Source organism: Sminthopsis crassicaudata, chromosome 3, assembly GCF_048593235.1.
Source record: "Sminthopsis crassicaudata isolate SCR6 chromosome 3, ASM4859323v1, whole genome shotgun sequence".
In the NCBI taxonomy this organism is placed as follows: Eukaryota; Metazoa; Chordata; class Mammalia; order Dasyuromorphia; family Dasyuridae; genus Sminthopsis; species Sminthopsis crassicaudata.
Genome location: NC_133619.1, coordinates 107,033,446 through 107,056,953, shown reverse-complemented (window position 1 = coordinate 107,056,953; position 23,508 = coordinate 107,033,446). Strand labels below are relative to the sequence as shown.

Below are 23,508 nucleotides of genomic sequence, written 5' to 3'. Positions count from 1 at the left end.
GAGTGAGATAAATTGCTTGCCACCGTCTGTCTGTGTAACTCTCCATCTGGAATCCCTCAGAACTCTTCACTTGACCCAGGCTTTATTATTCACACTAGGGTGCGTATAATAATCCTAAGAGGCATTATATAGTGTTTCACTATTTGTAAAATGTTTTGAATACATTATTTGTTCTTCACAACAACATTTTGAGATAATTTATTGTTTATTTTAGAAATTAAGGAACTGAAGCTCAAAGTAGTTCACAGTGACTTTACCAAGTTCACATAATATTTAAATATCTGACAGGATTCAAGCCCAGACCTTCAAGCCTTGATTGTTTTCTAGATGTGGCCAATATTTGGCTTTTGGGGATGGGAATATAAGGGTGGAGCTGAGTGAATTCTGAATTCCAGAAAAGTTAAAAGAGATACTGGGATAACTCCACTTGCCTCCTGTTTTCCCAAAGTCCTGGTGCTTATACTGTGCACCTGTGGAAACTGATGTCACAGCCTCAGTGGTGTGCTGGAACAGCTTATATAGTTCATGGGAGCATTTTCATTGAGGCCATTTACATTTCCTCAAAATGACAAGTGCTACAAAATAGATTAATTTGTTTTGTAGATTAGTTTTACATTTTTAAAAGTGATGAAGAAAATAGTAATAATTCATATCAAATGTGATTATAAAATTGTCAAAAAATGTAGATGATATCTACATTAAAATTAGCTTAGTGAAAGAGATTTTGGTTGGTTGGTTCTTCTGATAGCTAGCAAACTTTTCCTTTTGTGATACTGAATTGCTACTGACTGAGTCAAAACTCTTTTTCTTCAAAACTTTTCACCCAATACTCTCCTCTCTAACCTAGAGAGACAGCAAGATTCTGTGTTAACCAGAATACAGTACAAAAATCAGGAACTTTATATAGTTTCTGCCAGATAGTCATTAAAAAAGTAAATATATAGGCCAGGAACATGGATTATAAAGTCCTTTCTTTTCTTTTATCTTTCTTTTTTCTCTTGTACAATTTTTCTTGTTTAGGTTCTTTTGCAATCCAAGCCAGAGTGGATCTTAGTAGCAAAATGGACCTTTTAAAATTCATTGTATATACTGTTACTTTGGAACTTTTGGTAAAATCTCTGAAATAGGTTTTGAGAGTCATGGTCCCTATAAAGGATTTAAAAAGAGTTACAGAGATAAGTGTCTGGGGCAACAAACTTTGGCACCAGACACAGGCACTTAAAAGAATATACTTTTAACCTTTGTCTAGGTGATCCCTGGCTGCCTATCAGCTAGGTATAATGAATTGTATCAACTTTTGGCTAAAAGACCTCAGATTGCCTTTGTCAGGGAAATGCTTTTTAGTTTCTATACATTAGTAAAAAGAAGATAATCAGCCTAAGGTTTTGAAGAACAGAATTCCAGAAAAGAAACTTCAGTGATTAACAGAAATATCCATCAAAGATGATTGTCCCAGCAGAGAGCCCACCTGGAGACATCATCAATCGTGCAGCAACAATGGTTCAAATTGTCCTGACAATGCCCATGACCCGACCATGAAATAAATGTTCCATGATCATTCATTTTCTTCAAAAATAGGTGTTATGCATATGTGTTCTCTATTGATATTCTCTGGCCCCATGTTTTCTGTGTGTATATGCTCTCTCCCTAAGTGGTAACCTATGAGAGAATAGATACCCTATGTATATAAAAAAAATCCTTTCTTGTCACATTATTAGCTATGCTACCAATATAAATATATTTTCTTTTAAACAAAATATCTCCCTAGTTGGCTTATAAAATAAATACATAGGTAAGTGCTTATTAGTTCCTTCACTAGTAAAACCAGCTTTATTCCTGATCTTTTGTCTCGAATGCAGCTGCATCTTGGATACTTCTATCTGGATGACCTATAACAACCTAAAATATATCAAATATATTGACCATTCTCCAAACTTTCTTATTTCTATTAAAAACAGTACTCTTGTTCTACTTACTCAAGACTGTCATTCAGAAGTTATCTTTGAGTATATCATATCTATCACCCTCTATATTCAAGTAATTCAATAAATTTATTAGTTTTACATCCATAATATCTGTCGTATGTTATCTCAGGTTTCTACTTAAATGCTCAAAAACTACTGCCATAATCTCCTAGTCATTTTGCTTTCAGTTGTTCCTCTTTTCAATTCATCTCCCTCATACCTACCAAATTAATAATGTTAAGACATAGGATTGACCATGTCACTCCCCTGATGAAATGTTTTTGACAATTCTAAATTAAAACTAAATTAATAATACATAATCCCCAGGTTGGCATTTAAAGATCTTCACAACATGGTTCCAGTTTAATTTTCTTGGTTTATTTCAAATTATTCCTTTTCAAACATTATTTTGTTTTAGTTAAATTAGTTCAATGATTATTTTCTGAATTCATTATTTCACATTCCATCAGTTTGGCTTTGTAGACAATGTTCACAGTGCTTGGAATATACTAACTCTTAACCTCCCCATTTTAGAATCATTATCTTACTTGGACTATGCTTGATTATGTCTCGATACACAAAGATTTTCTTGATATCTCCAATTGCTAGGATGCTTTCTCATCAAATTATAATTACTTTGAATTGCTTTGTGTCTATATGGTATCCACCAGGATAGTGTCTCTTATACATTGATTCTTTGATTTTTAAAAAATCCTTAGCACCCAAGGCATTACCTTACAATAGGTCCTTAACAATGGTTGCTGAAGTGAATCAATTGTTTTTTCTTTCTCTCTTATTTTTTTTATTTAAATGTTTTTACTTATTACTATTCATGTTCAATAACAGCAAAGCTCAACACATAAGCAGAATAAGGACAACTATCAAGGGATACCAAAATTAGGAAAATTTGTCTTAACAGTTGGCTGCAAAGGGCAAAATCCCAAACCATATGAAGTGAACATTGAAATAAAAATTCATTTTCTGGTTTTCATTGGGGAGATAAATTGAAGAGATCACATTGGTTCTATTTCCTGAGTATGATTTCAGCTACAAGCTTATTTTGTGGTTGTAGAAAGGACTCTGGCTTAGGAAGAAACGGATCTCTGCATTCATGAATGGAGGATGTTTTTATTCTAAACAGCAGGACTCAGCTGCCCATGGCAAAAAAAAAAAAAAAAAAAAAAGAAAAAAAAAAAAGAAAAATCACTAGGAAATGTTCATTCACAGCAAGGGGAAGTTTATACACGATCAGTTTGCTGATAGGTTGGATTACTCTCATGTAAACAATGAAAAGATCACAATAAAAGAATTACAATTAGGAAAATTGCCTAGTTTTTGGCTTGCAACCAAAAACAGTCTGTGAATACTGGGCATGCCCAGCTGTGATAGCTACTTTCAGTTTTCTGTAATAGTTAAGAGGAGAAAGCAAAGAAAAGTTGGGGAAGTGAACAGTGTCTACACATGTAAATAGAAGAAAGAAAAGTAGAAGATACTGAGGGAAATATAATGTATGGTGGAAAAAATAGTAGATTTAGAATAAAAAAATTTCAAACTCTTGTATTTTGTGTAAATATGGCTTTCTGGGGAGCCTTTAATACTCCATGTTTTTAGCTCCCTCCTCCCATTGACAACTTCCTTTAAGTTCCATCTTTGAGGTATGAGTAGAGCTGACCAGGCTTCTTTCATTTTCTCCTCTTGGGCTCCCTTTTATGTACTGTCTTCCATGATTAAAATCTAAACTATTTGAGGACAGGGACCATCTTTGTTTTTGCTTGTTTTTGCATCCCTTGAGCTTAGAATGGTACCAGACATGTAATAAACACTTAATGCCTGCTTATCTACCTAAATGATATTTAAAGTATCCTCTAGCCCTATCTTTGATTTTTAAATTAGATTTATGCTATTACTGTAATAGGGAATTCTGAATACAAATGGAACCTTCTCTGCAATTTAGAATCATAGATAGTTGTCTGGAACACTAAGAGATTAAGGGATATGTTGACAGTCACAGAGTCTGTTAGAGGTTACACTTGAACTCAAGTTTTGGTTCTGAAACTGGCTCTTTAATCACTGTAACTTGTTGCTTCTACACCTCAGACACTGAATTCTTTTCAGGCCCAAGCCCTATGTGACAACCATATAGTTCTCCTGGCTGACTTCTTTATCTTATCTTTGTATCTTCTTTCTTTCTCCAACAAAGAAAAGCCCATTTGATTTCAAAACTATTGACTAAACTCTGTTTGCAAAAGGCATGTAGGCCAAGAATTTTATTTTAAAATCAAACTAATGCTGTTTGCTCTCTTACTGTTTCATTATAAACTGTTTGGATAATCAAAGAAGAGGAGGGGGAGAAAGATGTCTTGGGACGTAATATTATCCGAGACACTGAACTCAGAGATCCTGGCCAAATGTTAGATTCATTAGATCTAAATTGTAAATAAAATGAAAGAGTTTGTGAAAATGAAATGAAATGAGGTTTAGAGGGCAGGGAGAAGATGTCTAATAAAACCCAAGTGTTTACAGTTTTAATGTGAGAGAAAGAATTTGAAATATTCAGAGTCAACAGCTGCATGTAAAATTAAACAGGCTGTTCAAATAGAGGATGATAGATTTAGACATCTGTATCTGTTCTGGCCACTGTCAGAGTCCTTGTCCTTGTGACTAATATCACAGCCTCCAGGGTACCGTTCACATTTATGGGAAGAAACAAAACAAACAATTTCACTAAGGAAGGGAAAACTTAAGACATCATCCCAAAGAACTCATTTAAAAGGTTTTCTTCATATGGTTATGAATTTATTCAAAGTTTTTAGCCAAAAACATCTTTCAGAATACTTTCTTCAAAAATTTTACTCTCCTATGCACTGCTTTTTAAAGTTTCTTTCTCCGCTCTCTTATTAAGCTGAACAATGATATATAAAAGAGAGCAGGATTGGCTTTCATGATCAGTGCAGAGCTTCAATTAACCCTATCTAGATGGACAAAGTTCATAAAATTGAAAAATGTTCTTTTTCAAAACAAATCCATTAACTTTAATTTATAAAGGTATTAATAAAAATAGTTTCTCTTTATTGAAATCTTGCAAGTTATTGTCACTGACAACTAAAAAATAACAATAACTGTAAGCAACATATATTCAAACATCAAAAATCAGAACTTAAACAAATGAACATGGAAACTGCCAATATATTGACCAATTACAAACTAATGTATTTTAAAGAGTTTAATTGTTTGTGGACTTGTGGCTTTTGTTAACTTTTTTCCTTTCATTCTTTCCCTTACTGAATTTTATTCCTGTACCAAATCTAGCATATAGGTAAATATAAGAAAGAAAATTTAATTTTCTCAATAATTTCTTCTAGTATCTGTTTTAAAGGAGAAGGGCATTTTATTTACTCTTGGATCCGACTTTTTGCCAAAGCACATATGATTTTGTTTTTTTGAAACTATCTATACATATTGTGAACTGGTATCAAAATTGAATTCAAATTTTTCATTCTCTAATTATTTTGAGCAATCAAATAATTTAATGAGCAATCATAAATAAAATTTATTTTTTCTTATTATTTTCCATGAATTTATCAATCTTCTTTGTATTAATTTTGATTTCTTTTAGGTTCCTTACTTTATTTTCTAGTTAACTATTTTTCTTTAATTTTAACTTTTTAATTTTCATTCAAAGTTTTTCAAATTTTTTTCATTAATTGACATAATGCATATTGTCTATTTTATCTTTTATGGTTTTCTCTTTTTTTTATTGGATCAGAAACTTCCCCCTTTCTGTAACTAGTGAAATATAATGTTTTCCTTCTATTCTAATTTGTTATAGAGTCTTTCATATTTAGGTCATTTATCCACTGAAAGATAATAGAGAATATAGTGTAAAATTCAAAATAATCCTAATATCTATCGGATCACTTTACACTTTACCTAGTATTTTCTTTTTTTCATTAATAAGGCATCCTTACCCTGAGAGCTGACTTGGAAGTCAAAAAATGCCAGGAGCCAATGCAGTATCTCATTCAGGGAACTTCAAGAAGGCCAGTATTCATTGATTCAAAAAGTATGGGCTTTGGGTTCAGATAAGAATCAAAGTTCAGTTTGGTTATGAAGGTATCAGAGAGCCCCTGGAATTGCAAAAGGGCTTGACAAGGTTATATCATCAATGAAGGAAAATCATTTTGTTAGTTGAATGAAGGATGGATTGGGGCTGAGAGAGAAAAGAGGCAAGCAAACCTACAAGAAAATCTTTGTCTTTTATTCTCTAAGAGCAGGAAGGAGATGCCATGACATGCAAATGAGTTGCATTTAATTGAAGGAGGGCTATGCAAGGTCACTGCCCCACTTTCCCCTCCAGAGACATTTGAATCCACTGATTATATATAGATCAAGTTGGCCCTGAATGCAGTGGAAAACCTAGGCCTTTTTAACAGCTAAAATCTTCAGTTCTCTCAATTTGATTGAGGCTGCATCCATTCATTGATTAAAATTAGGTAGCAATTGAGGCAAAGAATTTTCTCTTTAGCCTAGTCCCAAAGAATCTAAAATAAATGAATGAATGAATCTGAGAGGGGAAGGCCTTCAGGGTTTCTAGCCAAACCAGAAATTATTGCTATTTATATTCAAAAATTGTCAGTCAGGACCCAAACTATGTCTAAATGGGGCTTGGCTGAGGATCTATTGGTCTACTACAAATATTATATCGACTCCTGCCAGGGCTCACAGAGACTGGGCCTGTGACCTGAGGCTCTGAGTGGAGAAGTCACAACAAACCTCTGGGCAAAAGCTCCAGCTCAGTGACCACTGTGTCCTAGAATGGACATTGATGAGGCTGTGGACAGCCATCCCCACAGTTGTCAGGGATGGCTTTGGCTACTTGAGCACCGGAATATTCTACTCTGTAAGGAGGAGTTGCAACACCTGAGTGTTCCCCACCTGGAGTGAATATTAAGCACAAGTGAATCAATTTCCTGTTGCCCAGTTCAAGAAGTTTGCTTAGTGAGGATGAAGCTTGGGCCTTTGCCTGAAACACTGCAAGGGCTGATCATTCAACAGAACAGAAAAAATAATGTGATACACAAGACCCCAAAAGGAAGCCAAACAAGAGACCCTGTGAGTCATCAGATGGAGATACTCAAAGCTTCCAAACAAAATACAGATTCAGTACCTTTGATGTAATATAGCTTCTAGGGGAGACAGCAATAATTTTAAGGTCCCCTGACCTTAGGGGGCTTCTGTTCTAACGATCTGTCAGTTATTCTAAATCTTCTGGCTTTGGAATCTGATCTGAGACCCTCTGGTCTAAGAATGCTATTGTTCTCTCATTAATCATAAAAGTCTTCTGGGCTAGGAATGTAATTATATTTCTTCCCTTCAACTTTAGGGAAGATATATTACTGATCCTGATCTGTCTGTCAATGATTTCAAATCTTCTGGCCTTAGAATAGTCCTACAAACATTACAGTCAGTTGGTCAGTGATAACAAAATTCTTGAGACCGCTCATTGGTTCTACCTCTAGGTCTTAAAATTAGCATATCAGTGATATGAACAACTGGATAAATGTGTCTCCTTACTTCTATTTCTTTGCTAAATCTTCTGGACTTTAGTCTGCTTCAATTGGTGTTACAATTACAATAAACTTTGCCCCTTGACTTGGTTGGGGAAATGGGTCCCCAACTTTTTGGGGGTTCCTTCCAACTTCAACACCTTCACTTAGCAAAGATACATTTTTATATAGGAGATATAATTGTGGATTACCCATAGGGCTGTTGTTCTAGTAATGGGAAGAGGAAGGCCAGAACAGTCATTTGATGTTTATTAGGGGCTAGTCATCTCCTAAATGTGGGTGAGAGATTTCCTGGGTGGCAGGCAAACCAAATCAATGAAACAAGTCAAGAATCAAAATGGCAGTAAGCTAGTTCTCTACACAGATAGTATGTTTACTAAAAATAATTTCACAAGACTGGAAGAAAATTGTCTGGAAACCAAGCATAGAAAAAGATGCTATTAACAAAGGCAACATCATTAAGCTTGATACACTCATTCAAGGCATAGATATTATAATGGGTATACCTTTCTGGTCATTCAGGGTGTGGGAGAAATGAGAAACTGATAAATTAACAAGAGAAGCAGCTAAAAAATTACAAGAATCATCTAATTAAAGAGGAAACCAAGTGCCCTTTAATTATTATTTGCATCAAAATTTGTCTACAAGACATGAAGTATTATTGCAGGTGGACTTGGGAACATTCTTGTTTCATCAGGAAAACTGTCTAATTTTCTGTTGAAATATGGTTTAGTATATGTCCTAAAGGCTATCAAACTCTGATCCATCAGTGTCTCTAATGGACCTATATCGGAAAGAGATCATAAAAAAGGGAAAAGGACCTTTATGTGCAAAAATGTTTGTAGCAGCCCTTTTTCTATTGGCAAGGAACTGAAAGCTGAATGGGTGCCTATCAAGTGGAGAATGGATGAATAAATTATGGTATATGAATGTTGTGGATGATTTCAGAAGCCTAGAGAGTTACATGAACTGATGTTAAGTGAGTATAACCAGGAGTACATTGTACATAGCAACAGCAAGATTATATGATGATCAATTGTGAGGGATGTGGTTCTTTTCAGCAGCAAGGTGATTCAAGTCAGTTCCAAAGGTCTTGTGATGAAGAGAGCCATTTGTACCCGGTAAGGACTGAGTGTGGATCACAACTTAGTATTTTCAATTTTTTTATTGTTGTTTGTTTGCATTTTGCTTTCTTTCTTATTTTTTCCCTTTTTGGTCTGATTTTTCTTGTGCAGCATGATAATTGTGGAAATATGCACAGAAGAATTACATTTGCTTAACATGTTAGATTACTTGCCATCTAGGGGAGGGGGTAGGGGAAGGGAAGGAAAAAAAAATTGGAACACAAGGATTTGCAAATGTGAATGTTGAAAATGAGCTATGCATATATTTTGAAAATAAAAAAAGCTTTAATAAAAATATTATTCAGAATATAAAACTATCCTTCACTTTACCCTGACCTACATAGCTGTTTGTCCTTAGGAAATATTTGGGATTTAAACATAAAGTGAACATAGCTGATTATTGCCCAACAATATTCTCATTTTTTTGCATTGAAGTTTGATTCTGAAATTGGATTAGTGTTTTATTTAAGAACTCAGAAAGTTCTAGGTAAAATAATGATGATGATTTTTCTTCTTGATCAACCTCAAGTGAGAAGAATAAATTTATTCTCATACCGCTAGAATACTAAAATTCCTGTTTCTATATGGGGAAATAGCATAAAGAGCAAAATTGTTAAAAGTTAAATTAACTTCCCAGATCTCTTTATTTATTTTTTTAAAGGTTGTTTTGCACAGTTTCAAATACCAGCCTTGAAGTCAGGAAGACCTGAGTTCAAATCTGACCTCAGACACTTAATACTTCCTAGCTGTGTGACCCTGGGCAAGTCACTTAACCCCAATTGCCTCAGAAAAAAAAAAGAAAAAAAAAGAGTTGCTTTGTACCTAGAATAGAATTCAGCATGATACTTCAAAGATACTTCAAATGATCTATAATTTCATCAAAGTGAACACTCCTTCCAATAAAGATTGCAAGTTCTGCCTGTCTTAGATGCTTTGTTAGTTTTTTTTTTTTTTTTTTTTAACCAAAAAATTCATCAGCACGTATCCAGCCTCACTTTTCTGAATTTAGCTTGACTGATCATGATTATGCAAAGTCTTTCCATTTTGGTAGGGCTGATCATAGACTAGTGGAATTATTTTTAGCAATCTGGAACCATTTCTATGACATTGTGTAAGCATTGTAGTATGTGATTGTGATGGAATATGTGGTACCTCTTATGATTTGGTCTATAACTACATTTTAGATATTAGAAAGAAATATAGTAAATCAACAGAGACTCCCTAAAGCCTTTGCAATGCCATACTATATATAATATATCCTTTTGTTGTTTTAAAAAGTGAAATAATATATTAACATTTTAAACTTTATTTAAAGGCAGCTTATCTCAGATATTCCTGATATTAGTAAATTAATTAGTAAATTAAAAAATGTAACCCATTCAGATATTCCTGCTTATTCCTCCTTCTCAGGAGTAGATCTCCTCTTATTCCTAGCATTCTCAGGAGTATTGTAGGTAATTTCCAGAACAGCAGACATTACCCATTCTTACTTGGTAAAGCCTGTAGATAAAAGGAAGACAACCAACTTGGCTGTAGCTTGAGCAGCATGCTTGAGTAACATGGCACCAGTCATGGTGGACCAGTCTGGATCTCATTTCTGTCTAGCTTTGGCTCTACCACTGTCTTGGGTAAGATCTGGATCCTTGATGAACTTCATCTCAAGTTCTTCAACTGTACAATTGAGGGGTTGGACTATATTCTCTTAATATCATAGAAACTGTTATTTATTCAGCATCTTAAAGTTTCTAGAGTGTTTTTACACCCATTATCTTACTTGAGATAGAAAATGCTATTCTTCTATGAGAAAGTTATCAGAAAAACTGACCTCTTTCCTCTAACCCTCATTTCCCAGGCAATAAATTTAGTCAATTAATGTTCAAAGTTTGGCAAAAGGATAGAATTAGTGTTAATCTTGACTGTGCTTTAAAAAAATGCAAATAGTTCAGGTGTGAGGTGATGAGGACCACTACTAGGGTTGTGTTATTATCAAAGAAGAGAAAGGGAAATATTAGAAATATGTAGCAAAGGTGAAATCAATAGCTCTTGGCTCAAGAGGGAATAACAAGGATGAGACAATCTGTCAGTCAGGTTAGCCACCAAACATTTATTACCTGCTATGTTCCAGGCACTGGTAAGCATAGGGATGGAGTTTCATGGACTACGAGAAAATCACTGAAGGAGAAGATCAGAAATGTAGTCCTGTTTAAAATTATTTCATGCAACACAGATAGTTAGTAGAAATAGCTGCAAAAACTTTAAGAGCCATATAACAGTTTAAAAACTCTTAATACCATTCTTCTCATCAGTACCCTAGAGAAACCTTCACAACAATCCTCCAGGCACCAGCCCATAGGCTGCTTTAGCAAGAGAGTCCATAGCAAAGAAAGAGGTGAAGTTTGAAGATAGGACAAAAAAATTTTCTTTTAAAAAAAAAAAAAAGCCTAATTATAGTGGCCATTTAGTCTCCCTAGAATAATGTCCCAGCTAGTCATTCTTACCCTTTGACAGCTATGGAATTCATCCAACTAGTCTGAGAAAGTGTTTGGGGAGATATGAAACAGTGTTGGAACATCAGAAATAAAAGAATCAGTGCTTAAGAAGCATGCTTTCAGCCCCATACAAAAATCAAAAGTGAGTGATTAATAAAGATAAACAAAACTGACTGATGAAGACAAATGGACCAAAAAAAAAAAAAAAAAAAAAAAAAACCTCCAAAAACCAATCACAGTAGAATATTTTGCAGTAAAGGAAAATGAGTTGAAATTCCTCAAGGAATTTGCAAGAATCTAAATAAAATATACAAGTTGGTAGAATTTACAATGGAGCAATTTTAAGAATGTTCAAAAATTATTTCAGAATAAAAAGAAGTGAGCAAAAGTTATTGAGTTAACTGAATGACAACAATATAGAAAGGAATTGGAGGGCTGAAAATAGTTTTGTTTTGTTTTATGAGAATTGCCCCCTAGGAGGTTATTCAATTTTTCTTGTTGTCATTGCTATTTTTCTGGATTTTAGGATCTCTTTTTTGTATTGTTTAGTGTGATGTGGGGAGGAATGCCCTACAGAATATATCTTACTCTACCATCTTTCTGAGATTGCCTTGTTTTCTATTGGAGCAGTGATATACAATATACTTAACTTTGTCAAAACCAGTAAATTCATAATTCAAAACATGTCAAGCTCAAAACATGAATGGTATTATATCACAAGTACAAAATGAGGAAGGCAAATCTGAGTCAGACTAAGAGAAAGAGATCAATAAGCAAGGTACTTTAGGTTTTAACAAATGGATTCATTAAAAAACAAAAGAAAACTTAGATTTGAAAGAAAATATCATGTGTCATATGTTCCTTACTGATCCTGTTACAAGAGAGAAAATTAAATAATGTTTTTAATTTGCAGTTAATATAATATTTTTATTCTCCTTTTTCATAGATATCTTTAATTTAGGGGGAAAAACCCACCAGATCTTTATTAATGAAAAGATAATGTTCTGAATAACACCAATAGCTATCATTAAAGTTCATCCATCATTTCTGCCTATAGAGAACAATAATCATGGTAAACACACTATTAATTCTTTTCTTTTTTAACCAATAAACTTGTTTATTTTATCTTGAGTTTATTATATATGTGCATATAAGCCCACACATATATTTATAAATACATGTATACTTTTCCCAACTTGATATTTCCTTCTAATTATGAAGTAGGCATGGAATCAAGAATACCTAGAATCAGTTATAAGTCTCAGCCATATCTTTTGTGTAACTCTTTTGCTAAGAGCATGAGAATGTGCTTGCAGTTATTTGATGGAATGCCAGGGAAGCACACAAGAAGAGTCAGCTATTCTTCTGATGCTTTAATTAATGAGTATTCTTTATCCCAGAAATCTGGCCAGTTCATGAAATAAACATAATGCTCCTAAAGAAATGAACAAATATTCTCCTTGGTGGGTCTAGTGATGAAGCATCTTGTACCTGGGAAGCTGCTATGTCTCAAGAGTCATGTATCAAATAAGAATATTTAGTGCCTTTTTTGCTATCAGCCTATAAAAAGCCCTTAGTGGAAAGGGACTTTGAAAATTCAGCTAGCCAGTATTTGTACAGCTTGCCTAGCAATGGCTTCTTCTAGACATCTGAATAGCTTTGACTATAGATTCTCCCATCCAAGGAATTCAGATGTTGGTACTTCCTCAGAGTGGTGATGGTGGATGTTGTATGTTTGTTTGTTTGTTATGATGTCTTTATAGTGGCCACTATGTTTGTTAATTGTGTATTACTTTTGTGCTATGAGTTTTCTCTTCCCTTATGTCTTAATTAAATTAAGATTCTGAGCAGTAGTAAACTTGTACCCACCCTCTTTAAAATTAAGATTGCTAAATGTGAATCTTGAATCAAGAGTAATCTTACTCTTACCCAACGGATTTCCCCTGGATTAGATGGTGAAGCATTCTAGGATTTGGTTTCCAAGTTCAAGCTTGAATAATTTGTGAGATTTATTGTTTATTTGTGTGTTTGCAATATTTTAAATAATATTTTAAATCTTCAGTACCTGGAATAGAGGTAGGCAAGAGAAGTAGCTATCTAGAACACACCAGATTGTGACATTTAAAAATCCCAACATTTCTTCATATAAATGCTTATATTTTTGATGTTCTACATTCAATTCTACTCTTAAAGCAAGTTAATATTTATTGTATTGTGTTAGGATTACCAGGTGAGAATTTAGGTTGTCTGGACAATTACAAGGTGAGAACTCAGGTTGACTTGACAGTTCTCTGGCTCAGACCTTTGGCTCAGGCCTTTAAAGGGAATTTACACCTAAGGAATTCTAAGAGGAACAAGTTCATTGGTTGTAAGTAATTCCCACAAATCCCTGGGAGTACCCACAGTATTGCATATTTGTGTTGTTGTTTTTCAGTCTTTATTTATTGTGACCCTGATCCCATTTGGTATTTTCTTGGCAAAGTTGCTGGAATGGTTTATCTTTTCCCTCTCTAGCTCTTGCTTTGCAGATGAGGACACTGAGGTAAATGGGATTAAGTGGTTTGCCCAGGGTCACACAGGTAATAGTGTCTGAGGGCAAATTTAAATTGAGGAATATGAGGCTTCCTTGTTGTAAACCTAATGCTCTATCTACTATACTACCTTATTGGCTCTATGGAAATGCACACAATTACTACTTGAATTTAATTTATTTGGGAGCAAGCCATAGTGTATGCATTATCATGAAGATCCCAAAGTTTGGGATATAAAGGGACAAATTTTTCAAATATTGCCTGGGGATTTAAATGCACTGTACCACTGTTGGTCTTCAGAATTAATACAATATTAATACATTTAATTTCTAGATAAATAACCAGAAATAAGGTATTTCAACTTAATTTAATTTGTCATTTGTCTCTTACATTTAGTATACTAAATGAGAACTATCAAACACAAGCACATGCAGACTGAGATACTTGAATGAGATTAAAATGTAATTGGGAAATATTTAACAAAATAAAAATACTCTAAAACATAGATTACATTAATATGTGATTTTCTGAGTCAATATGCAGCCTAGAGGAATACCTATTTATGATTTAGTGGCATCTGTTACAATCTGAGTTTGACACCACTGTATTACACACTTGATATTATTGCTTAGTATTAATAAAGCACTATGTATTTTCAAAATGTTTGATAATCATTAATTAGTCATACTTTATAACATCCCTGTAAGGTAGAGCAATGATTACAGAAAATTAAGATGCAAACAAATCAGATTGCTGCCCAGAAGAGAATACTCATTTATAAATGATAATTTCCCAAATAAAATATTAGTAACATATATGCAATGATATTTACAAGAGCCTTGTGTTGCTAGATTGGAGAAATAGTCAAAAGACTGTTTTGCTACAGATCTTAGATTTCTACAATGCTTTTTTTTGGCGATACACACATACACACAAATGTGAACACTGAGAAAGATATAAGCATGGAAATATTATTGGGATTTTTCACTCTTTATAAAAAGGTTTCTAGAAATTAGTTATCTTCTTACCTTAAGGCTATAATCATGCTTAGAAAACTTAGATATACAGACATCCAGCTTAAAGATTTCTAGGGGGAAAATTCCCAGCTTTCTTCTAGTATTTACATAGTGATTTTTAAGTGGCTGCAGGGCCGAGAGAATTCACACAGTGCAGTTTCCCCTTGGTCCAAATAACATTTTGATACAGGTAAAATATGATAACAATGAACATCAAAGAAAGCCTTGATCAATGAATTTAACATAAGAAATAGATAGGTAGTGTTATTGAAAGAAATCACTGGAGGGAGGTTAGGTACCTTTCCATGCTGATCCTAATTGTATTTTACACAAGAGCAATACCTGACAGCCTCTGGTTCCTTACTTCCTCCTGCTATTGATGAGAAGCTTCCAAATACTAGAATTCATTTAAAGATAAACTTGAATGTTTGACCTTAAAAATGAGATCAGTGTGTGTAATACGCATGCTCTCTTTCTTGGAAATTGTTCTGTTGATGAGTTTCTCAGTTTCAACTAGAAATAAACCTGGATAAGGTAGAGATAGAAGAATCACTCCTAACATTTTCTACTTTTTTATGTCAATTATATTTCTCAAGGTTTTTGTGGGGGATGGATGCTAGACCCCCTGTACCAAATAAACCAATCAGAGACATCTTCAGGTACAAAGAGAAAGCATTTATTTAGTCCCTGCAGGGAGAGGTCCAAACACATCCAGAAAGCATCTCAGCTCTCAACATGTGCTTGACCTGACAAATGGGAAGTTTGTGAGGATTTAAATAGCAAACGACCCAAGCCTTTTCATTGAAAAGACTAAAAGGAAGTAACCATCCTTGACCAATGGTCATCACTTCCTAAAACTTCATGTCACTGACTTGGTCTGACTTTTAGAGACCTAGGTCCAGAGATCATGTGACTTCATGCAACCTGATCTTCTGACTCTGGGATTAGGGATCATGTGATTTAGGCCAATCTCCTAAATTGAGAAAACTTCATCCAATCAGTCCCATTCATTTTCAATATATTTTCTTTTAAAAGAAAAAGTTACTAGTGGTATCTAGGTGGTGCAATGAATAGATCACTGGGTCTGGAATTGAACTGAGTTCAATTGGCCTCAGTTATTTCCTATCTCTTTGTCTCTAGGAAAGTCATTTAACCTCCATTTGCCTCAGTTGTAAAAATGGGAATAATAATAGCATCTCCTCAAGGTTGTTGAGAGGACAGAATGAAACAATTTGTAAAGCATCTAGCACTTAGTGCTGGCACATAGTAGTTGGTATTTAAATGTTAACTATTCTATTATTAATTTTTTTTAAAGTTTGATCAGGTTCCTTTTCCCACTTTAATTCCTATATTTAATGACAAATTCCTGCATGACTAAGGCTTTGTGCTTTCAGTACAATTTAAGGTAGGGAAGGAAAAAAAGCAACTCCAAATACAGATGCAGCTTTTTGCTTATCAAAATCACCTCTCTGGTGTGTACCTGTCAGCTCTCCTCATTTCTTGAAAGCTTTGTGTCAATGATGAGTAGGAAGCTAAGATCTTACTTTTTACTTCTGTTTGTAGATGTGTACTTTGGGAGCATCATAACTGGTTACAAGAATAAAGGATAAAGACAGGAAACTTGGAAAATAATCTGACTCATGCTGGCTTTAAACCTGTCCTTCTAGAATCTTTCCTCCTGACTGTGGATCTAAGAAATTCTCCCAGAACTTAAGACTTATGCTTTCAGTAGTTGAGCATTAGGTTATGATTGGCCTCATAATAAAACAAACAAACAAAGAAACAAAGGTTACCACAATTTATGTCTAGAATTTTTTATTTAATTCTTAGCTTTTTGGCATAAGTTTTGAAAGTTTAAAGTGTTTTAAGATTTAGAAAATGCCTTACATAAATCTCATTGATTTCTTGCAACAACTCTATAAACTAAGTACAATTATTTCTACTCTACAGATGAGAAAACTGAGATTGAGAGAAGTTTAAGTGATTTAATCGGTCACATACCTAATAAGTATTTGAGGAAATATACAAACTCAGGCTTTCCTGGATGGAAGTTATATACTCTAAAACTAGAACATGTAGCTGACTAAAGTGCAAAAATATTAATGTTATGGTACATATATACTATTCAATTCTTATTATATAGGTTTGTCTTGCATCTATAAGATAGCCCAGCAGACAATTATCAGAAGATAATATAGTGCCTGAATCATCTTTATAGAAAAAGCAACTATTATTAAGAAAAATTAATTCCTTGTTGAGTGTATTCCCAGTAAAATTTGTGGTAATTTATGTTACAAAGCATCCATGATATATATACAGTAGCATGGAAATACTTCATTTTTAGAATTTCAGAAAATATTGAAATAGTTTGCTGTAGCAACTAGAAGCTATTTGTTTATTACTGCTATTTAATAGTGTTTTATGATTTGCAAAGTTAACTCATTTGATCCTCACAAGAACCCTGGAAAGAAGTACTTTTGTTATACCCATTTTTCAGATGAGGAGATAGAGAGTGTTTAAGAAATTTGCTCAGGATTATATAGCTGGTGTATGTCTAAAGCAGGATTCTGAAAAATCCTATGCTCTACCCATTGTACCACCTAGCTATTATGACTAAAAGGCCTATTAAAGATTTCATTCAGCAAATTCTTCCTCTTTGCAAAAGCTGTGATATTGTCCAATGTGTGGAACAGCAATTCTTACCCAAATTAAAATCAAAGACTGTCAAGGTAAAAAGTGAAAAAGAAAAAAAAAAAGTTTTATTATGATCTCAGGAAAAAGGGCAACTCCCAACAGACAAGGTATCAGTAGAGGAGTGTAAAGTGAAAAATGCAAAATGCAAAATTATGTAGACCCTAACCAGAATCCCTCACCCCCTCTTCTGATCTTTTCTCCCTTTGGCTGGGGAGTTCTAATTTACTCAAAGCCCAGAAACAATGAATACTAATCAATAACACACTCTTTATGGTATTAGGTACTTAAAGGCTAATGAAAAGGGGGAAGGGAAAACAGGAGGGAAATATTTGTTTATCTAAAATAATCTACCACCTTCAGCTTTTAGCTATAGCTCAACTTGTTATTGCAAAGTCTCAAGTCATATTTAGTAATAGATTAAGGCTACATTCTTATAAGAGGTCTTTGTTCGGTTTAGTCCATTCATCTAAGAAATGCATACACAGCACATTAGAGAAAATTACCAATTAGAGTTACATAGAGCTTCAAAAGTTTATTGGGGATGGGGAACAGAGGAGTTGCTTTGCATTTTCCCTTTCTAAAAAGTTGAAAAAGAAAGAATTGGATAAATCCAGCCAGTCCATAACTCCCAATGGTTATGCAATCAGAGTTTGTAAGTTGGAAAGGACTACAACTGCCATTAAGGTCAATTCAGACTTGAAGGGAAAACCCATTTCACCATAAATTACAAGTAGCCATCAAGATATTTCTTGATGCCCTTCAAATGAAGGTGAATCCATGATCTCTTGAAGAAATTTATTCTAATTTTGGCTTGTTTTAATGTTTAAGAATTTTTTTCCTGATACCCAAACCAAATTTGCCTCCTTGTAACTAACTAAATTTCTACACTTTTGCCATTTGGGGTCAAATAGAACAAATACAATCTTTTTTCCCCCTATTTGACCATCCTTCTTCATACTTGCAAACAACTATCATATTGGTCCTGAGACTTCAATTCTTGAGGCTCAGCATGCACAGTCCCTTTAACTGAGTCTCATAAGCAATAGGCATAAAGCCTGCCACCAAATTTGTTGCCCTTTTCTAGATCCTTTCCATCTCATCTTAGAGCACATTATTCCATTACAATCACATACAACATACAACTAATAGCTGTTTGGTGATGAGGGGGGACTTCTAAGGTCATCTAGTCTAACATTTAGTTTTTATAGATGAGAAAAATGAAGTAAAAGAGGTTCTGTGATTCAAACCCAAAACCTCTCTAAGGCCCAGCTTCTTAAGTTGTGATGTGCGATCCCATATAGTTTTGTAATTGAATGTGAGGGTCACAAAATTATGATTTATTATCAGCAAGTGTTTGTTTTATATACCAATTTTATATACCTACATACCCAGAGTCACGTAAAAATCTTTTGGGCGAAAAGGAGTCATTAGTGGAAAAAGTTTAAGAAGTCCTGTTCTAAGGGAATAAAGTTAAATCCTCTTTTTACTACACCACAAGGATTACAGATCATCTTAGCCTAAGCAATTCTACTTCATGTCCTCATTCTATGAATCCTCTATGGAAGATCCAAGTAAGTAGAGGCCTTTGTCCAGCCCTTTATAATTCCATGGATATAAATACAATGCTCACTCACATTGTCTCATCTGTTATCCATCACTTTGGCTATATTACTGGCCCACCTCCTTTCCTAACCATAAATGTCTTTCATGTTATGATTTATACTATGCCTCATACCTCATTTTTTCTTTAGTAATATGATGCAGCATATTTATGCTTACTATATATCTCTCTATTGCCCACTGGGTCACCCACAATTTTGATTCTCCACAGGTTTTATTGTTTCATGATTCATAGCAATCTATATCATCACTGGGAAAATATAAAAGATGTGTCTGTGTAATGGAGCTATTTCTGGGCTTTGAAATCATTGTGCAATTGTTTATATTTAGTCGAGCTTGCTTTCTTCTTCCTATTTAATAGTAGAACTTCGTAGTATCCATCTGCCTTCTCTGTTTAAAAGATGCAATGTCATCTGCCAAAGACTCACTTCAAATCTCACCAGTTGCAATAAGCCTTTCCTGGTTATCCCCCAATTACCACTCTAGCTCATACTTTCCCCCTAGAATTACCTCCTATTTACACTGTATATATCTTAAACGTACATGGCAGTTCGAATGTTGTCTCTCTCATTATAGTGTGAGCTTGAGTACAGGGACCTTGTTTTTTGTCTTTTATTAGTGTATCTCCAGATATACTAGAACATACTCAGCACTTAAGAGATGCTTGCTGTTGGTGGTGATGGTAGAAAATAGATTTTTTAAAATATGAATTGTTAGGTTAACTTCTTTTGAATTGCTTTGGATTTTAAGGAAGCCTTATAAATATATAAGGCTTCATATATTCCACAAGATATTAGTTACAAGTAGCACTGTATGGAGAAACCTAATCAGCCATAGGAAATTCCTCTTTTATTTGGATCCTGATCTACATATCTTCCATGATGGAGTTAAATATTATTGCCGAGTTTATATCTCTTTTGTACCTTCTTTAATCTTGAACAAGTTATTTTTCTTTTTCATCTATCAATCTACAACATAAATATTTGCCTAGAAATATTACAGAAAAACTTCAATTTTATCTACAAAGCCAAGTACTTAAAATATAAATACATAAAATTTAACACATAAACACTATAGCACATTATATCTTTGTACTTATTAAGTAATTGTAAAAATAAATTCTATTATATAAAATTGGAAAAGCTTGCTTGTTCCTTTTTCATGTTTTCATCAAGGATGCATTGATATACATAGGTATCATTTTGATGAGATTTTAGAAAGCTGAGAAGATAGATATAAGGATCACTGAGTCCTCTTGATTGCCTTTTTAGTAATAATGTAATCTATAGTTCGTTAATTTTTTTTTGTTTGTTGTTTAATATCCTGCCTTCTTTGACATCTTGAAATTCAGTTCCTTAATGTTTTTGATGTGGTTGGGATAGCAATACCTAATTCAAAATAAAACATGACAAATTTACAATGTCCATTCTCTTTGGCAAAAGGTAGATTTATTTAGGGGAAGAAATTATAGACAAAATGAAGGAGTACCATACAATGATAAATATGAAATAAGTTGGGAGAGCAACTAGTTAGATGAACCAGAGTTAGCTACAATATGGAAAAAGGTGCCCTTAGAGGGAAGGCACTATGAGGAGGGAAAGGGAATAACCTCATAGTGGCCTTAATCTTAAAGAGAATTTAGCAAAGATCTTCATCATAAGCAGATCTTTTATAGGGAAAAATTAGTCTTGGAGCTTTCCCAGGAACTCAAGAGAGAAGGGGAATCAAGAAGAAGAGGAAGAGCCAGGAAGCTCAAAGATGGGGAAATCAAGACATTTAATGCACGTGGCAGACCAGTTCTCACTTATGTCTAAAGACATGCTAATCAATGTCACAAAGAGCTGTTTGAAGATATCCACATTTTGGAGGATGGATAATGGGAGTTGTTAAAGAGTTCCTTCCAAGATAATCTGGAAATTACCTGATAATACAATTATCTGATTATAGTTTCCTTCTGACAGGAGAAGAGAATGTCACATAATTTTTCAACTATTTTATCACTAGAACAATTTCTTTTTAAAATTTAGTTACTCCTTTATTTGATATATTTACAGCAAATGATTTACCAAAATAGTTTTTTTTCTTTTAATTTAAGAAATATTGCTTTGTGTTAAAATGCTTTTTGCCCAACCAAACCCATCATAATTTCTACTTGCTTAATTGATAAACATATCTTATTTCTCCTAGGTGTGAAATTATATTCCACCCTTTTTAATTTATTTTTTCTGGTTATACATATATATTAACTTTTTAAATATACATTTCTTTATGAATCATTTTGAGAGAAAAAAATCAGAACAAAAAGGAAAAAACCAAGGAGAGAAAAAAACAGAAAAAAGAAGTTAACACAGAATATGTTGATTTATATTCACTCTCCTTAGTTCTTGTTCTGGATGCAGATGGTGTTTTCTTTTCATAGGTTATTAGGATTGCCTTGGATCAATGAACCACTAAAAAGAACCAAGTCTTTCATAGTTTATCAGTGCACATTCTTGTTATGGTGTACAATGTATTCCTGATTCTTTTTGTTTTGCTCAACATCAGTTCATGTAAAGCTTTCCAGGTTTTTCTAAATTCAGCTTGTTTATGATTATTTATAGAATAATAATATTCTAGTACCACAACTTGTTCAGCCATCCCCTAATTGATGGACATTTACTCATTTTCCAGTTCCTTGCTACCATAAAAAGAACTGCTAAAAACATTTTTACACATGTGGTTCCTTTTCCCTCCTTTATGATTTCCTTGGGATACAGATCCTGTAATGTTACTGCTGAGTCAATGGGCATGCACACTTTGATAGTCCTTTGGGCATAGTTCCAGATTGCTCTCCAGAATGGTTGGATTATTTCACAACTCTACCAACAATGCATTTGTGTCCCAGTTTTTCCACATCCCCTCCAACATTCATCATTATTCTTTCTCTCATTATAGCCAATCTAATAGGTGTTGAGGTAGTAACTCAAAGTTGTTTTTAAGTTGTTATTTCTCTAATCAATAGTGATTGAGAGCATTGTTATACCACTATAGGTGGCTTTAATTTCATCATTTGAAAATTGTCTATTCGTATCCTTTGATCATTTATCAATTAGGGAATGATCTAGGATAATTTCTTAATAATGTTTTCTCTAGTTGTTCTTTCTACTATATTTTTAATGCCATTCCTTCTTTTTCATATAGCTTATGAGGTACAGATATATTTGAATATGAAGATGTTGGTTCCATTGTTGAAAATAGTTTGCTAAAGAAATAATGCCAGATCTATTCCCCTTCCCCTACCCCTGTTTTTTTCTTTCCTTTTTTTTCCCATTGAACTTCGTCCTTAAATTTGCTTGGGATGATTTGTCTTAATATTGTTTGACATCCTGTAGGCTCATTTTTCCTTCTCTTACTCTTTGTTGATTTATTAGGGGTTAATGTTCATCATTCTCCACTGCCTCCTTTGCAAGATATTGCTTATGAACTTGCATTTAAACCATTAATATCCCTGGGTCCAATGTTTCTTTGCTTGACAGAGACCCCAAAATATATTAGTTGAAGTAGTTTCTGGGTTTTTTTTCTCATGTCTACTGTGTCAATTACCTTCTATTATTAAAACTTTATTAAAAATTCTGTAATTGGGTCAATGATTTTATTTTTATCAAAATGTGATACTGATTACAATGAGTTGTTTAAATAAGTTAGCTGGAAATGTTATAGGTGCATACTATATGTGTGTGTTTGCACACACACACACACACACACACACACACACACACATTCATTCTTCCTTCCTAGTTTGTTGTTGATCTTGACTTTTGCTATGTGACAAATCATTGGTTTAACAATTATAATATAGTTAGTTTTATTTGTTGTGAGGGTGCTTGGTACTTTTAATAAGTATGCAAAATAGCAAAAAAGTATGTAATTAGGGAAATATAAAATAAAAAAAAATCAATGGGTTGGTTATATGACAAGGTCGAGGAATGATTATGTGACAACCTTCATGTTCCATAGCTAACACTGTCTCCTAATATGTCAGGATAGGGGGGGAAAGGCTTACAGAACACTATAGCCAAAGAAATACCTAGAGCTGAGATAGAACATTAAAAAGCAGAAGCCAGTAGTACTGAATCCACAATATAAGGTAGAGAATAAAAGTGTAAAAATTTTCAGAGGAAGGAGGGAGCTTACTTATGTAAGGTTTTGAATATAAAATGATACTTTGTATTTGTTTCTGGAAGCCTTGGAAGCCTAGGAACCCCAGGAGTTTGTAGAGTAGTATTGCTTTAGGAAAATCACATTGGCAGTTAAATGGAAGATTGATCAGAGTGGGAAGAGATGTATGGTAAGCATATCCACATGCAGGTATTGCAGTAGTACAGGTGTGAGGTAATGTGGACCTACAACAGGGTGATGACAGTGTTGGCAGAGAGAAGGGCATTTACATTCCTTGGAGAAATGTTGTAAAGGTGAAATCAATAAACCTTGGTAACAGTTTGAATGATGGGTGGAGGAGGAGAA

At 33.8% G+C, this 23,508-nt stretch overlaps 1 pseudogene; it reads left to right on the top strand.

Annotated features, from left to right (window-relative positions):
* The first annotated feature begins 6,789 nt into the window (after nucleotides 1–6,789).
* On the top strand, nucleotides 6,790–8,126 carry LOC141561903 (ribonuclease H1 pseudogene; annotated as a pseudogene).
* Nucleotides 8,127–23,508: the final 15,382 nt, after the last annotated feature.